Source organism: Meleagris gallopavo, chromosome 1 (genome assembly GCF_000146605.3).
Source record: "Meleagris gallopavo isolate NT-WF06-2002-E0010 breed Aviagen turkey brand Nicholas breeding stock chromosome 1, Turkey_5.1, whole genome shotgun sequence".
In the NCBI taxonomy this organism is placed as follows: Eukaryota; Metazoa; Chordata; class Aves; order Galliformes; family Phasianidae; genus Meleagris; species Meleagris gallopavo.
The window spans coordinates 11,375,281-11,381,302 of record NC_015011.2 but is presented as its reverse complement, the minus strand read 5'-3'; the positions used below and the strand labels follow the sequence as shown (position 1 = coordinate 11,381,302).

General features: G+C 46.4%; 1 long non-coding RNA gene across 1 annotated transcript; it reads left to right on the top strand.

Annotated features, from left to right (window-relative positions):
- The first annotated feature begins 1,024 nt into the window (after positions 1-1,024).
- On the top strand, positions 1,025-4,218 carry LOC109370727. The gene is made up of 3 exons (XR_002121113.2): positions 1,025-2,510; positions 3,076-3,342; positions 3,966-4,218. It is a non-coding gene; the product is annotated as an uncharacterized LOC109370727 (long non-coding RNA).
- Positions 4,219-6,022: the final 1,804 nt, after the last annotated feature.

Genomic DNA, 6,022 nt, shown 5'->3' with positions numbered 1-6,022 from the left:
GAGCATTATCATTACAATAAAGCCTCTCTTCTCTTTCATCTATGACCTACTTTACAGTAATTTCTATCAAAAAGCACAAATGCCTACTGAATAAAACTCTACACATTTAATTCTTTACCCCAGGATCTTAAAATCTTTTATTAACCTTCAAAAATTAACCTCTCAGTGGCACCCTAGGTGATGCTCATGGCACATTTTGGGAAACTGAGGAACTGGAGGCAAAGACTGATGTGCTGAGCTGCCGTATAAGCCTGCAGTGAGCCCGTGAGGCTGCCAAGGCCATCTGAGTTCCCAGAAGCTCAGTTCTACCACCTCAGTGTCTTCCCCTGAACTTAGTCATAAAATAACGGGAAGTGGGGAGAGCTCTTCTGGCACACAGGCTGTAGAAATCCTTAGACTATTTTGCTCTTATTCAGTTCCCATATGATCTATTTGCACATGTGATGCAACGTTTTATTATAAAATTTAGGGGGTTTGACTGTGCCAGGAAGTAAAGCAGTGAAAAGGAAAAGAAAGGAAGTAGTTCCAGACCCTATGCTTGTCCTTGAGATCCTCTGCCAGTAAGTGGTGCTTGTCCTGCCCTGTATTTTCGTTTTTTTTATCATGAGACTGAAGAGCTGGACAACTAATGGAAAACTAATGGACTGACTGACTATGCAGAGATAGAAAGTGGGAATAGCCATTATGTCCTGACAGCTGCACCAAATAAACAAGGAGAAAGAGGGAAGGAGTCTTCTGAGTTATTGTTCTGGAGCCACACATGCAAGAAGACAAAACATTTTCCTGGAAATGTTATTTTTTTAGAGGACCATATTCCCCTCCTGCAAGGATGTGGCAAAAACCTAATACAGTCAGCACTGTGAATCATATGTATGTCCTCACTACAGCTTGAGGAAGAGACTTCTTTAAGCACAGACTTCTTTAAGTCACAGAACAAAAATGCATTTTTTTGAATGCCTTTATGCCATCTTAACACAGTACTCACATTTGCTGACAAAAATTCATAATGAGTTTTCATGCAGTTTTCTTATTTTATTTTGTTTTATTTTATTGTACATTCTATCAGTTGTAGTTGATAGCGGTGGCAACAGTCATACAGAGTAATTAGCACTGTTGCTCTTCTGGCTTTGGTTTCAACTCTATGAAGGCAGGACTTTTATGGGCTGCAAACCAAGGGCACTTTGTGAGTACTTTCTTGGCTTCTAGAAAGGGATCAGTAGTGACAGCTAAACATCCCATCAATTATTTATCAGCTTTATCGTAGTTTTGAGTTTTGCCCTTTATATCATGCAGGAAATGGAGCAGAGAAATACCTCTGCCTGGGAAATCACTTAACATTGCATGAATTCATCAAAAAACAAACCAGACCAGCAGCCAGGTACAAGGAACATGGACAGTGGAAGGAAGAAGCAGGTTGCCAAATGCTGGAGTTCCTATATTGACAGCTCCTCACAATATTGTTCATTTCTAAAAACTGCAGCATTCATCCATGCTGAAAGTCAGAAAAGGCAGTTCCATTGTCCATGTATGCAGAGGGCATGGGCGAGCATTATGCAGGTTTGTGGAAATCTGCATAAAAAAGGCACTCAAACTCTGTAAAGTATCATTTAAATACTATGTTTTACAGCTAATGCTATAAAGAAAGAAAGAATAGCATACATAACTGTACATCCCTTCTGATGCTGGGATGCTAGAGAAGTTTGTCTTGTGGACAAGGGATGCACATGGCACAGCACAGTGTGGGAACTGCAGTTCACGTGTGAGATGGCTGCTTTGTGGGTAAGCACAGACAGAGGAGCTCAGCTCAGACCAGGCACTCAGCTCCACTGAGGCTTCCTTACCCCTGATCCCTTAAAAAAGCAGGTTGTGGTCATGCCAAGCCCAGCAGCATGTGACCTCCACCCACCCAGCAGCACCATGCACATGGCAGGTGTTTGAGGGCAACATTGGCTCTGCAGTCCCACCCTGCCCCAGGATGTTATGTGCCAATTATTGGCATCTGTGCATCAGGCTGCCCCTGGTAGTAATTATAGCTCAGGTGTATGGGCTGATCTGTTGCTTCTTGCTGTGAGATCACTGTCCTTGTAGCAGCACATCTTTCAACAAGTCTTCCTAGGTAGGCTTTAAATCCCTTTAAAAAACCCCTTAGCAAGCAAAAATCTTTAGTTCAAACTAAACTCCTGCATGTCACTAAGCAGATGTTCTTAAGCTGGTGTGGATTTAAGCTTAACTAACCCAAATGAGAACAAACCTCCTTGCCATGAATGTGTTTGTCTTTCTGCACTGGCTGACTCACCCAGGTTTGGGTTCTACAGCTATTGTTGAAAAATAAGGCTTGGAACCCCATTCACCCACCCTGCTGTAATTTCTCAGGCTTTGCCAAGGGAGTGGAAAATGCCATTGAACCAGAAGAGCAGCTCTCATGCTCCATGAGACTTGGGTTGTACCAGTGCAAGTGGCACAGGACCGAGCCCTACTGCCAGTTATGAATATTTAAGCAATGCCTACAGGTCTGTGGTGCAGGTGAAGCAAGGCTGGGCCGAGAGCCACCCACCTGCATCCTCACGAACCCTGTGTCCCACTGGCCTGGCTGCAGGTTACCCAAGGAGGTTATTCCATGGCAGCAGGCACATGAGTTACTGTATCTATGGGGTGTCTGGAGCTGGTGGGAGTGGAGACCTTGGACCCCAGTACTATGGGGTGCATGGTGGATGGCTGGACAACTCCTGCTCCAGGTCACTGCATTTGATGGATTGATGCTTGGAAAGCAGTGGTCCTTCAGCTCACAGTGATGTGCAGTGGCTCTACCACAAGGAAAACTGGTTTGGCACTCCTTGTTCAGTGCTGTACCTTCTCTTTGGCCAGGATGTCTATTTTTCTCTGCCTGAAAGTAATATTTTTAAACAGAATTACCTTAACCTCCACAGAGGGCTATTACAGGTTATTTAGATACATCTACAGCTGTTCAGGCTTCAAAAATCAGATTACCCTTTCCTTTTAAAACCTAGAGGAATGTGATCTTGAGCTGTGAGTCATCTTACTGTGACGTAACCCCTTTGGACTGTTTCTGCTTAGAGAAGAAGCTGTGAGCATCAAACAGCAGTGCTTCCAGGCATGTCATCCCAGGGGGAACCCAACAGGGATCAGGCAAGGGGCTGTGTCCCTGTGCCAGCAGGAAGTGGGATGCTGGATGCTGGAGGCAGGGTGCAAGATGCTGGATGTGGGCACAGGTGGATGGACTCACCCTGAAGCTAGGCATGCTCCTGCCCAGTGGCACATGGTGCAGCATGGAAGGAATTGTGAAAGCATGCTGAAAATGGTGCTGACCTGAACAAGAGAAAGGTATTCTCCCTCCCAGCTGTCAGACAGACCCTAGGCTACAGTGCTCAAGGCTTGAGCAGGGAGGATCCTCGGAGCAAAGCACTTCTGCACTCCCATGCCCTCTACTCCCATCCTCCAGCCCTATTAGCATAGCCACTCCTGTCCCCATGCCCTGCTGTGGGGCTCTGTGCCATGGCTGCACGCCCTGTGTACAGTAGGGTGGTGAGGGCTGCACTGTGGTCTGGACTTCTCTCAGACCCTAACATGACTGACAGTGGGGAGCACAGCATAGACTGAGCCAGAGAGCAGCCTCTCAGCAGCACTTAGATTAGTCAATGAGCAATAAGGCAATAAGCTGGTGAATGTCCTCTCATTCCTGGCGGTGCCCCTGGTCTTCCAAGTCCTCTTTGTGACTTCAGCAGAGCATTTTTGCACATGTGCAGCACGGCTGTGCTGTTACACAACCAACTCTGTCTGCAAGCATTCTGGTTTCACTTATGATTCATATCACACAGGGGTTGAAGCGTGTTCACTGGCTCCAGCAGAACAAAAGTCATGAAGCTTTGTAGGCTAAGGTTCATAGCACTTGGCCTTTGGAGCACCACAGGCATTTCAATCACATTGATAGTGGTTAATATTTACAGGACCAAAGATCACAGAAAATCAACAATGTCCGTGAGATGACCGCGAGCCGAGACTTTGAAACCAGAGCTGGGAATGCTGGGGTAAAACTTTTCAGATAAAAAGGACAGCAAAAATAACCATCAATGTGCTGCAGTGGGGTTTGCTTCTTTCCCTCCTACATCTCCTTGTGCAACACTGCGCGCGCAGCTTAGCCTGAAAGCCTAAAATCAGGCTTTATATCACATGCTTCGAATAAAACGATCTGTGATAGGCAAAGGGAGCACTGGGCTAATCCCAAAAGTATCGGGTTCATGTCATGCTTTCCTGGAATTGTGTAGCAACCCAGTATTACAGGCTGGGGCTCCCTGAGCTGCATCATGGTCCACGAGGCACAGCCAGCTGACGGTGTTTTTTCTAGATACATCTCTCACTTGCATACCAGTTACATTGTGCAGTCCCAAATGCTCACGTGCAATTCAGGAATCTGGGAAATACATCATGCAAGAAGGCTGCAGGAGTGGAATGAGATGAGACAGAGAGAAGGGCAGGGAGAAAAGGCAGCCCCAGCATAAAGCCAACAGGAGAACAGGGCAATGGTCTCATGTGTGAGAGTGAGGCCTCCGTGTGAGTTAGCTCCATTTTGGAAAGCATTCTCATGTTCATGGCCAATCCCTGGCCAGGTGTCCCACCTCAGAGTCACAGCACAAAGCAAGAGCACACAGAAGCTTTGAGGCTGGGGTGAGGTGCACAGCACGCTACGTATTCTGTCCCAGACAATGTGCTAACTGCAGGGTTATTTGTGGAGTGGGGCTTCAGCTGGGGCTGGATGCAGATTGGGGTTCAGTCTCCTGGCACTGGGCTTGGGAGGGGGCCACCAGGAGTAAAGGAGACAAAGGTGGCATCTGAGGAGGCAATGGGTGCAGAGCTGGCCAGTCCTACCCACCATGATGCTGGTCCAAAGGAGAGCAGGGAATTGTGCCTGTGACCACAGAGCTCCTGAGTAATCCCAGGAGGGAGGAGTCTTTGGCACTGGGTTGTGCTTAGGAATACTCAGTGCAGTTGCCAATAGATTCTTCTCCCCACATCCCAAAATATCCCTGAAACAAGAAATCCTGGGAAGGAGTCTCCCATAAGCACCCCACAGCCACCAAGGTTCAGCCTCTCACCTCAACTTGCCCCCAACTCAGGCAGCTGAGATCTTCCTCCTGTGGCTCATAAGCACAGAGAGACCCTTCTGTGCAGCTGAGCTGTTTGATACTTAAATTGACAGTTTTCAACCTGCAGCCCATGGAATCCTGAGGGCAGGTGTTAAATAACCCACAAATGAGAAGCTCATTGTCAGGAGTTTAAATTTCCCACAGGGGGAATCCCACATCTGTTGGGGAAAATATCTGTGCTCATAAACATTAAATGGTCCACAGCCTCCCAGATGCATGCTTGCCCATAAAACATTTGGTATTCTTGTGGAATGGCATTCCTATGGAGTTAGAGTTTGGCCACATGATAGCAATAGCCAGGGCTAACATTTGGAGGAGTTGTCTATGCTCTGCAAATTTGTGAAAAGCCGTTATGCACAACCAGTTGTGTCATGCTATTAACAAGGCCGGGATTTAAATCTCAGCTCGCCTGACTGGCCAGGCCTGTTCCTCTATAATCCTGAGAAAAAAATGCAAAGTCATGTGTATTCTGTGTGGGGCTCTATTTTTATTTCTTGTACGCTTCTAGCACTTTCTCCTTTGCTAAACTGCTTGCATAATGCATTGCAATTGTAATTCAGGGAGAAAAACATTGTGGCTGCTGGTGGCTGAGGCAATAGGAAATGTTTTACTAGCAGAATTGGCAGGTTGTTTTATTGTGGCTGAGGAAGAGGAGGAGGTTAAAACACATGAAGCTGGCAGTGTTTCTGTGTTCTAGCATTTATTAGCAAGTTATTATTATAAAATTATTATTATTAACAACTGCTCTCAGAGGGGTTGGTGTTCCATGCTGCAGTACAATTTCATGCTGCAAAGGGAAAGCTCTGCTTAAACCTTCGAAGGGTGAGAGTGAGTTTAGCAGACGATCATTTCACTCAGTC